The following is a 12,688-nucleotide window of genomic DNA, read 5'->3' on the forward strand; positions in this document are numbered from 1 at the left end:
ATAATCACAGAAAGAAAAACAAAGCAAAGACAAAAAAAACATAAATGGAAATACACTAATTTTCTCTGTCAGTCACTGCCCGGTGAAAACAGATGAGAATCTCCGACGAAGCGCATCACGTGTGAGGTGAAAGTCGAATACAGATGCGACTCTGTTGAACACACGCTGTAGTCCGCAAATCGCACCATATGCCCCGTAGTTCGTGCGAAGCAGTGGCAGTCTCAGCATGAGGTTGTTACGGAGTGGTCGGGGTTGCACGATTAGGTCAATTTGCCTCAGGATAGCCTCACAATCTATTCGTCCCTGTAGAGTGTCGGCGATAATAAAAGCTCTGCTGGTGTCCCTTCTAATCCGAAGAGGTTCAAGGATTCTTAGTTGGCAGCGACTCTCGTAGCTGGGCAGCCGAAGCGGATCTCTCCAGGGCAGTCTACGAAGCGCAAAACGAAGAAAGCAACGTTGAACAGATTCGATTCTCTCAGCATCATTGTTGTAATTCGGATTCCAAACCGCAGAACAATACTCAAGCGTCGATCGTACGAGGGAGCAGTAAAGAGATTTAGCTATCCTGAAGATGAATCTTAGAGTCCTAGACGATTCATCGATGACATAAGAAATGTGTTGCCTGAATGTTAGCTGTGAATCCAACACCACACCCAGGTCTTCCACCTGATTCACGCGTTCGAGTGTCGTTCCAAGCAGGTCATAGCTGAATACAATCGGTTGCTTTTTTCGTGAGAATGTTATGGCAGAGCACTTTGCTGGGTTCACTACCATTCGATTTAAAGTACACCATCTGGCGAAGACATTAAGCTGATGTTGAAGATTGTGGCAGTCAGCGATCGAGCAAATTCGTAAAAATATTTTGAGATCGTCTGCATATGATAATCGAGGTCCTTCGATAACCAGATTCACGTCGTTGAAGTAGAGTAGAAAAATCAACGGTCCCAGATGGCTTCCCTGCGGTATACTTGATGTGGCAAAGAAGCTAGCTGATTTGCAATCTCCTATAGCAACCATAAGTTGGCGACCAGTAAGATACGATCGGAACCAACTCAAGAGATTACCGCTCACCCCAAGCCTGTCGAGTTTAGCAATCGCAATGTTATGATTCAACTTATCGAATGCCGTGGATAGATCGGTATATATAACGTCCGTCTGTACCTGTTCAGTCATACTATCGGTAATGTAGGATGTGAGGCATAGCAGATTGGGGGTTGTAGAGCGACCGCCATTAAACCCGTGTTGATCAGCATTCAGATACTGCTTGCTGTGATCTCCTTGATGGTGGATCGTTGTCTCTGTTCGCAGATGACACATCCATCATCTATAAGGGTAGAGTCATCGCAGGTCTGACCGCCAAACTTCAGAGAGGACTGGACGTCCTGTCTGATTATTTCAACAGCTGGAAGATCCGCATAAACGTGGCAAAAATCCAGGTCATGATCATTCTTCATTCCGTTGTTCCGTCTGAGAATAATAAGATCAACTTGAACGGCACAGTGCTGGAATGGTCCAAAGAGGTATTCTATCTCGGCCTTACATTCGACAGCAAGCTGCTTTTCAGGGAACATGTTGACACAACGATGATGAGATCCCTGTATCCGCTCATCAACGTTTCCCGTGATAGAATACGGGGCCCAAATCTGGGAGAGTAGCGCAGAATCCTGAGGATGATCCTCAACTGTCCTCCACGCACTCGAAACTCTAAGGTACATCGCCTGGCTGGTCTTTAGACACTGGAGTTTCGGAGAACTGCTACCATCGAAAGGTTCAGAGATTGCTATAGGCAATCCGAGCAGCAGATCATCAGGGATCTGGCACGTTAGGCTAAACTTATGGTTAAGTTGGTAGGTTATTAAATTTTTAATACTCAAACTTTTTTTTTTGATTATTAATTTATTTGATAAGGATCATTCAAATTACCTTTACACACGCAAACCAAAAATCTATTACAATGAATGTTAGTTCCAGTTCCTATCATCCTCTGTTCATGAACAGCGCAACGAATGTTAGCAATTGACCATGCAGGCGATGTAATGGTTTTTTGTCTTTTTTTATTTCGTGTTCCATCTACGCTTTCGACTATACCAGTAAGCTTGTAGAACGACGTACATTGTAGAAGAATGTAGAATGACACACACACTTGCCTAGAATCTCTCCAGCAGAAAAAGCATACGAAGTCGAGCATTTTTATTTCGGGTTCAATCTACGCTTTCGACTATACCAGTAAGCTTGTAGAACAACGACGCACATTGTAGAACATTGTAGAACGACGCACACACTTGTCTCGAATCTCTCCAGCAGAAAAAGTATACGAAGTCGAGCATTTTTATTTCGTGTTGCATCTACGCTTTTGGTCTATACAAGGTACCAGTAAGCTTGTAGAACGACGCACATTGTAGAACATTGTAGAACGACGCACACACTTAACTCGAATCTCTCCAGCAGAAAAAGCATACGAAGTTGAGCATGCGAGAAAATGAGCGCTTCATCTTTGCTTTTAGGCTGATTATATTCAGAAGCATGGAGAGAGCAGTGGAGAAAGCACAGGTCTGCTAGTCGCAACGTCCGTGGTTCGAGTCCAGTCGGCAACCTTTTTTTCTATTTTTTTCGACATAATTAATTTCACTCACTAATACAACTCCACATTTTTCGGTCTCCAATTTTCTTACATCGGACCGCAGCTAGGTATATCGCATCCTCGGTTCATGCGGTCTCCACTTACATCCTCTGATGATGAATCCCACATAATTGTAAGCGAATCTTACATCCACCGGTTGGGTGCAGAATTCTTTTTCACTATACAAAATTCGTAAAACTATTCTCTAAAGGTACAATACAATAAACACTTTATTTTCCGCTATCCAATAAGCTTCCTCCATCAGAACGGGATTCGCTTCCAGTGGATTCATTGTATGGCAGTATTGCCAACGGGGGTCAAAGCGCTTCCATTGCAGTAATGGACGGAAAACGTGGTCAGCACTCACACACTCATCACTAAACGGTTGCTTCCCAAAATCGACGACGCATCAACCGAAAGAACTGTTATTGAAGAACATGAGGACGACCACAGAGTGGCTCCTGCCGAGCGAACAGACGATCGCGTGACGCACATCGAGAGTGGCCTGATTCTGTCGATAGCCGAGTGAACACTGAATACCCAAAATTAACAAACTCTTTAAAAAAGGTATTCTTTAAATCTGCGCTAAACGCAATCGTCATACTAGAATAATTAATCAAACCGAACACAGATGAAGAGCCAATCAATTGTACTGAAAAACCAATGTTAAAATATAATTAATAAACTAATAAATGTTAATTTTACTACTACTATGGGTGATACATTTACTATGTCACGCTAAATTGAGGAAAAATTAACGCTCCTTCACCCCTTTCGTAACATTGCTTGTCACAAAATCCTAAACCCCCCTTCCCTTTTAGAGTGTGACATAATATGTGCTTCACCCCCTACGAGGAGACGGACGAGCATAAGGAACAGCAGCAACAATAGCAGCAGGATTGGAACCAGCCGCAGTCGTGCGCAGGGATGCCAAAAATACAGAATAATCCGTATTTATACACGCAAACCAAAAATCTATTACAATAAATGTTAGTTCCGTTTCCTATCATCCTCTGTTCATGAACATCGCAACGAATGTTAGGAATTGACCATGCAAGCGATGTAATGGTTTTTTGTCTTTTTTTATTTCGTGTTAGCGTGGATATTTCGACTATACCAGTAAGATTGTACAACGACGCACGTTGTAGAACATTGTAGAACGACGCACACACTTGCCTCGAATGCCTCTATTACAATGAATGTTAGTTCCGTAATGGTTTTTTGTCTTTTTCATTTCGTGTTCTATCTACGCTTTCGACTATACCAGTAAGCTTGTAGAACGACGCACATTGTAGAACATTGTAGAATGACGCACACACTTGTCTCGAATCTCTCCTGCAGAAAAAGCATACGAAGTCGAGCATTTTTATTTCGTGTTGCATCTACGCTTTCGACTATACCAGTAAGCTTGTAGAACGACGCACATTGTAGAACATTGTAGAACCACGCACACACTTGCCTCGAATCTCTCCAGTAGAAAATGCATACCAAGTCGAGTATGCGAGAAAATGAGCGCTTCATCTTTGCTTTTAGGCTATTCATATTCAGAAGCAGGGAGAGAGCAGTGCAGAAAGCACAGGTCTGATAATCGCAACGTCCGAGGTTCGAGTCCAGTCGGCAAACTTTTTTTCTATTTTTTTTGGACATAATTAATTTCACTCACTAATACACTCTACATTTTTCGGTCTCCAATTTTCTTACATCGGACCGCAGCTAGGTATATCGCATCCTCGGTTCATGCGGTCTCCACTTACATCCTCTGATGATGAATCCCACATAATTGTAAGCGAATCTTACATCCACCGGTTGGGTGTACAGATTTTTAAGCAGATTTTAAACCAAGAATCTGTATTTACATATATACAGATTTTTTGATTGGGTATATGTATATACAGATATTTTGAGGCCTGTATTTAATTCAGGTAAATTTTTGCGTCAGTTGTTACCGTATGATTAATAACCTTGCCTCAAGAGTTAGAACTTAATGGACTGGATAACCGGGGTGAAGTAATCGGGCACACACAACTACATGACAGCACTGTTCGTAAATGGAATTACCTATGTTACAAATGGCATATACATTGTTTATTGGATTACTAATATCCCGTTCACATTACAGCCTATATCACGTAATATAGGCTGTATTGCAATGAGCACTCATACATACACCCAACCGGTGGATGTAAGATTCGCTTACAATTATGTGGGATTCATCATCAGAGGATGTAAGTGGAGACCGCATGAACCGAGGATGCGATATACCTAGCTGCGGTCCGATGTAAGAAAATTGGAGACCGAAAAATGTGGAGTGTATTAGTGAGTGAAATTAATTATGTCGAAAAAAATAAAAAAAGGCTGCCGACTGGACTCGAACCACGGAGGTTGCGACTATCAGACCTGTGCTTTCTTTACTACTCTTTCTATGCTTCTGAATATCGTCAGCCTAAAAGCAAACATGAAGCGCTCATTTTCTCGCATGCTCGACTTCGTATGCTTTTTCTGCAGGAGAGATTCGAGATAAGTGTATGCGTCGTTCTACAATGTTCTACAATGTGCGTCGTTCTACAAGCTTACTGGTATAGTCGAAAGCGTAGATGGAACACGAAATAAAAAAAGACAAAAAACCATTACATCGCCTGCATGGTCAATTCCTAACATTCGTTGCGATGTTCATGAACAGAGGATGATAGGAAACGGAACTAACATTCATTGTAATAGATTTTTGGTTTGCGTGTAGGATTTCCAGTGAAAACTAGATGTATGAGTGCTCATTGCAAGACAGCGTACATCACGTGATATACACTGTAATGTGAACGGGGTATAGTACTTGAATGGTCTTATGGTGGTAAGAACCAACTGATACGGGTGATACGGTCAAAATTTGGTCAAGGGAAAACGCGTGTAAATCGGTGAAATCGTTTATTTAAAAAATCAAATTAAATTTCTTTTTCAAGTTCAATTAGTATAAAATTCAGGAAAAATATTCAGTTAGGCTTCCGCTTTTCCAAATCCGAATTGCCGGGCCTTACGCTTGACCCCTGCCATCAGATTTTGTACAGCCACCTTGTCCACCTTCTTCGCCGCAGAAAGCCAGTTTGCCTTGAACTGCTGCTCGCCCTTAGCAGTTTTTTTGGTCTTCTTTAGGTTCCGCTTGACAATAGCCCAGTATTTCTCAATTGGGCGGAGCTCTGGCGTGTTGGGAGGGTTCTTGTCCTTGGGAACCACCTGCACGTTGTTGGCGGCGTACCACTCCATGGCCTTTTTACCGTAATGGCAAGATGCCAAATCCGGCCAAAACAGTACGGAACAACCGTGTTTCTTCAGGAAAGGCAGCAGACGTTTATTCAAACACTCTTTCACGTAAATTTCTTGGTTGACAGTCCCGGAAGCTATGAAAATGCTGCTTTTCAAGCCACAGGTACAGATGGCTTGCCAAACCAGATATTTCTTTGCGAACTTTGACAGTTTCATGTGCTTGAAAACATCTGCTACCTTTCCCCTTCCTTTTGCCGTATAAAATTCCTGTCCCGGAAGCTGCTTGTAGTCGGCTTTGACGTAGGTTTCGTCGTCCATTACCACGCAGTCAAACTTCGTCAGCATCGTCGTGTACAGCCTCCGGGATCGCGCTTTGGCCGTCGTATTTTGTTTATCATCGCGATTTGGAGTCACTACCTTCTTGTAAGTCGATAGTCCGGCTCGTTTTTTGGCTCGATGCACGGTTGTAGACGATACACCCAGCTTATTTGCGGCATCTCGGAGAGAGAGGTTAGGGTTTCGCTTGAAACTACCGGCAACTCTCTTTCTCGTCTCAGCGGCTTCCGGTTTTCGATTTCCCCCCGATCCAGACTTCCTGGCTGTCGACAAACGTTCCCCAAACACTTTAATTACATTTGTAACGGTTGATTTGGCAACTTTTAGCGATTTTGCCAACTTTGGGTGCGAGTAGCTCGGATTTTCGCGATGCGCGAGCAAAATTTTGATACGCTGCTCTTCTTGCTTGGACGGCATTTTGACAACTGAAGAGTGAATTCCAAAATCAAAATAGGAGCAACATTCTACACACACACACCTTCAAAATGAGGGGTGTTCAGGTTTTTTAAATGCAAAATTGAAAGAAATACGTCAAGTTGATATTGACCAAATTTTGACCGTATCACCCTTTATTATCGTTGGTTTAAATCCCGATGGGTTGATTTGGCATAGACGGTGCTATTAATCAATTCAATCTTAAGCAAACATTTGGCAGATTTTCCAAACAGGGAAGGTATTTAAAGTAAATCCGAGTTGAAGCTTACAGCTATTAATGTATTCGGGGCAAAACGTACTAACACGATCTGATGCAAAAGCGCACTTTTATGACCGTTACCGCACTTTCAAAACTTCTTTGTTCATTTTGGAGCGAAGTACACAATCTTAAAACTACACAGATATTGATACAGATTTTTCGAAGAAGAAATACAGATGAAAAGATTTTTATATGCAAAAGTACAGATTTGCTTTTGGCAACCCTGGTCGTGGGAGCTGGACCATTAATTCGTGTAGTCGTGGAAATCTCGGTCCGATCACGACAGCCGTGTATTGGCTGAATAAAACATAGTTGATCTCAAACGGCTTTTCCAACAGCATCTATCCTCATTACCAGTAATCACTCACTTTATAGAGATAAAATACAAAATCTTTTCTTTCACTCACTATATAAGCTCATAATCAACAGCTCGTTAAATTTTATTTCGGAAAAATGCTGACTTTATTTCTCATGATGACACACTGTCATCAGAACGTGACTGCAGCGCAAATTCTACTTTGTTACCACTTGCTTCCAGGCTATGCATCCCGCACCAAAACTCACGCTGACAGTACTTCCTTGGGATAGAAATTACCTGCCGTGTGATATGGTTTCCTCCATTATCGTATCGGTAGAGAAAAAAATGAAATGTCTGAAAAAAAATAAACGGAATTTTCTAGACACTTGTGACAGGGCTCACTGACAAAATTAACCTTCTCCAATTTCCTCCCACTCGAAGCGCAAAATTGCAAACATTCACACGGGTGGTGAGGAGCATACCTAGCTGCTAATGGCACTCCTGCTGGAAAGCTCCCATCCGATCGGCGCGTGCACAACAAAACGTCAAGTGGAATTCAATTTCAATTATGCACTTTCTGCAGTGAAGCATTATGATGCCACCATCATCGTCGTCGGTCGGAAAAACTGTCTCGCCGTATCTTCCTCTATACTGTTGACCGAAAATTCCGATTCCAGTGGCAAGCTTCGATGACTTTCCTTCAATGTACCAATCCCGCAGCACTGCAGCTGGTAACCCTACCCAGACCCGGGTAGAAGATTGTGCCAATCGAAGCAGATCATAAACACTATCTCGCGCACACCGAGGCGACAATCTGGAGACGTGAAATCGCAACCAATTGGCACCAGGCGGCTCCACAGCCCTTTTCGCTCCTCCCTCCCCGTTTCGGTTGCACGAGATTCAAAATTCAGAATGCAATCGGATACGTGCTAATGCACTTTATGGTATTGCTGCCCCCGGGGTGGCAGTAGTAGGTGGAGTGTCATGATAGTGTTGATTTAGTTTTTGGCGATGCGATCCACGCCACCGCCGAATTTTCGGATGTGAAGCATTTCTCTGGATAAAACAAAGTTTGCTGCTGCCGCTCTTCGTGGGGGATGCCAAATGTGTCGATGCAGTTAAATTAACCGGAATGAACTTGACCTAACGAGAATCACTGGCGCAGGTTCGTTCGAGGCGAGAGAGTTTTTTTTATTTTTGTTTTGTTTTCGAACGTGGGTTAACGAGTATTTGATTGGATGTTTTTCTGACATTTGGTGACCGAAAGGCAGGGCAGGCAGAGCAAAAGAGGGCTGCACGGATGTGACCTGAATTTATGAGTTTTAAAAATCAATTTAGAGCCCGAAATTGGCTGTTAAAAGTTGAGAGTGCGTTTGAAAGGTATATCAATCGCTACAGTAGTTGTAGAAACTCTAGTGGCAGTTTTGTGTTTGCTATATTGGATTTATTCGATTGATGTTGGCAAAAAAGCGAAACGAGTGGTCAGGTGTATATTGCGTAAATATTGAATTATTTCATTTTTGAAGTGCTAGCCGGATTTTTTTTTTTGCTTTGGACGATCGTGATCAAGACACACTTGAGGGTGAAATTTTTCAGCAACGAATTTTCAGTGAACACTATATGTCGAGGGTGAAATGAATTTGATTATAGAGCGCTGCGTTTGGAGTCAGAAGTGCACACCGCCTGATCTAAATGTGAATGATAAAGGTTTAACCACGCACTCTGTAATCATGTACAAAATACCACTACGGCTGAACGTCTCTTAAATAAAGAAAACCAACCAACCTGTTCGAACTACATGGCTTGTATTAGTTATGAAGATTAGATGTGGATTAAATGTACTAAATATAAAAATTGTAAAATTTATCCTTGAGAAGTGCAGTTACATGTTTTTGCATGAAAACCTATGTTAAATCCTGAAACAGGGTATATTATCACATTCATTCCGCAGCAGTTTTGACTTCCAGAGCAGAAGATCGTGGGTTTATTCCTTCCATGACCTTCTTGATTACCGAATTGAAGATTTTCACATTATACAGTAGCTAGAATCACATCAATTTGATTTAATTTTTTTTAACACGGCCACCTGATTTATGAGATTGGAAAAACATCTTGTCGCCATGTAAGGAGCTTGGTGACCTAGTAGCAACCGTTTGTAGCTCGGTCTACCCTAGAGTAGCCCACAAAAATAGAAGTTCTAATTTTCCCAGGGCCAATCCCTAGATTTGTTCCTTTAGATGAGAAAACCATTATCCCGAAAGTTTAGCTGATTTGGTTCTAAGATGAGCTGGCGCTTTTAGTTTGAATTTTATATAGGGGATTTGGATAAAATACATGAACAAACGGCACACCTATACTCTATCGATCATAAAAAAAGTTGGCCTATTCTCGATTTGATTCAGATTTTCAAAACTTGAAATTCAAATAATGAGTAACAACTTTGCTGAAGATTGCATCATGAGTCCAGTTAGTTTTATTGAGATATTTGCTTTTGAATGTAAAATTTCAGCCGAATCCCCAATCTAAACATTAAACCAAAAGTGCCAACCCGTGTTACATCCAAAAACAACTGAAACATTAAGATTGCAGTTTTGTCACCAAAAACACGAGTCTGGATGTTGGCCTGTGGAAAATATGAACTCTTATTTTTAGTGGTCATAGGGTAGAGCGCTACTTCGTCGTAATCGCCCATTTCCGTTCTATCAATCAGAAAAGATCAATAATATCAATGATTCCACCGTGCACAAATCAATAATAGGGTTGTTCCGATGCGTTAGTTCATTAGCTACAACATAAATCCTGTTAGAGCGCATTGTATGAATATTTACGCTCATTGTTCTCAAAACAAAAGAAGCGCTCCTAGCGAATCCCCTTTTTCTACGTTTATCCGTAAGACGAAGAAAATCTAATGGCACTTCAATGCATTAAGACGGAATTGAAACTCGTAGAACGAATTTAGAATCAAGAAGCAGTGTTAGATTTTAAACAATATCGCAACAATTTGTGACTCTTTATCAAATCCAACGGTACGTATGGAAAGGTGAATAAATTTGTAAGTCATCTTTGACAGAAATATTCTATTTTTTGTTTAAACTCGTTTAGAAAAGAGAGGTAAAGCGCGGGTTGTGCTTAGTAGGACGGAAATTAGATCAAAAACCCTACAGTTGATACGTTGCATAAGCTGCCTGAATTTTGTTGCAATATATGAGCGAAATGCACATTTAAAAAAAGATATATTATCTCCATTATACTAACTAGAATTGTCTTCAGCAAAGTTGTTCCTCATAGTTTAAGCTGAAATTCTGAACCTAATTGAGTTTGCTGTATCAGTTCTATGCATGAAAGAGTGACGGAATATTATTGCTCCATACAATTCAACCAATATCCAAATATAAATTTTAAATCAAAATTTCAAGGAGAAATTTTCAGAGAGTGGTTTTCTCACCTAATGGCACAATTCTAGGGGTTAGTTTGTTGAAAAAAAACCTCCATGTAGGTCATTCCGCGCCAAGTGATCACAAAAAATTGCAAAAGTGAAATTGACCTCATCCGATTTGGACCAAATTTAGAGGAAATGTTCATTAAAGTTCAAATTCTAAAAATCCCAAGTTTTATGCTAATCGGAGCACCGCTCAATCATGGGGTGCATTTTCCATTTTTCGTTATTTTTTAGAAAGCACTACTTTCTTTGATTCATATCTCCGGAACGAATGTAGCTAAAAATTGCATAATGTATTGTCTTTACAAATAAATTAGACAAGGAATCTAAACCTGTAGCCTACGTTTCTATACAGTGTTGCCAAATATTTTTTATTCACGTGTGAAAACTTTAAACGCAGTTTCCTCACTTGTGTAGTGTCGTTTAATTTTCATTTTAAGGACACCATCGTGTTCTCAACTCTTTTCTACACTTAACGACAAAATGTAATTTGCGTAGTTCCTGAGATATTGCATTTTTAATGAATCAAAGTCATTTATTATGAGGGTCTTTTTTTTACCGTTTCTTCTCAATATGATTCATTCTCATGACTTACTGTGTTAAAAAATATATGATGGAAAAAAATGGATGATGAATCCAAGAATAGTTTTTGTTTAGCAGTGTTGACAAATGTAAATATTATTTAGTGGTTGAAAACTCTACACTAGTAATAATGTTAGCGAATTGCATTATCGTACAGATAAGTCGAAGTGTCAAGAGTACTTAACTTTTTTTGATTGATCTCTTATGCCCAAACATAAATTAAGAATATCCAATTCATAAAATACTGTATGAAACACTGATCGATTTGTTTCTTACATTTTAATATAATAATGTAATACAGAAATTACAATTTACTTATATTTTTTTCATCAAAAACAGTTTTTTGTGGCACCAAAAACAGTTTTCATAATAATGGTATCAATACCAGAAGGAGTTGTTGCATACATTGAACGAATACCGGGAATAGATGCAGCTGATGCAAAACGTTGTGACAGTATTTGTTTTTCTTCGGAACAGATCTCAGATGATGAGAAATGTAAAATTTAAAATCTCAAAATTGAGCTGAAATGCAAATTATTAGTACTGCTATTGTTTTGAACAATTTTACCTAGTGTCTCACTTTCCGGCAGGTGCTTCCAAAAATTTGGTATTTTGTAATCGTAAAATTAAACATATTTGTAGTTCTGTGGCAAACGTTTCAGCTCAATTGATCTTAAGAGAACAAAGTTACAACTTGTCAAAGTTGACTATTTTGTATGGAAATCGGCATGCGCTGCTATTTTATTGAACACAGGTGTACATGTGGGCCAGTCTAGTCTGCACTGCACAGTGGGCCAGTAATTAAATCTAACATAATAAAAAAAATAATAACGCTCTGGTATTGCATCCAATTGAATTGACGTCTGCAGTAAAGTTTCTTGGATTAATTAAGACTACAATTTGGTGGATGAAAATAGTTCAAATTTTGGCCACAAAGTTTGCGCGCCGATACAAACTGTTTTCATTTTTTCAGAAGATAAAAGTAGAAGGGTCTGTGCCTAGGGGCACAAACGGAAGCTTGACGTAGGACCGCTAGTGGACGGAATAAATGTGAAGAGCATTAAGTTCTTTTAATTGATCAAATCAGGCATAACATTTGATAACGGCACAAAAGCATTTGTAAACAAACATTCTAAGGCCCTTTACACGCGAACTAAAGTACGCCCACGCAAAACAATACCACTTACAAAAAGGTGATAGTTGCCCCTATGCGATGATGTTGTTGGTTTGCGTGGGCGTACTTTGGTTCGCGTGTAAAGGCCCCAAGAAGGTTTGTTTACGAATGCTTTTGTGCCGTTATCAAATGTTATGCCTGAAATATCTATTATCTCAACACTTTCCGGTTTTGAATTGTAGGCGATCCAAATTTGTAGTAATCTTTTTCAAAAAGAAAGTTGATTACGAGAATCAACAGGGTGGCCAGTGAATTTTCATTTTGAAAATCCCGGTTTTTTCCCGGTTTTC

Source organism: Ochlerotatus camptorhynchus, unplaced genomic scaffold (genome assembly GCF_037179485.1).
Source record: "Ochlerotatus camptorhynchus isolate MF236.1 unplaced genomic scaffold, CSIRO-AGI_Acam_v1.1 ptg000406l, whole genome shotgun sequence".
Classification (NCBI taxonomy): Eukaryota; Metazoa; Arthropoda; class Insecta; order Diptera; family Culicidae; genus Ochlerotatus; species Ochlerotatus camptorhynchus.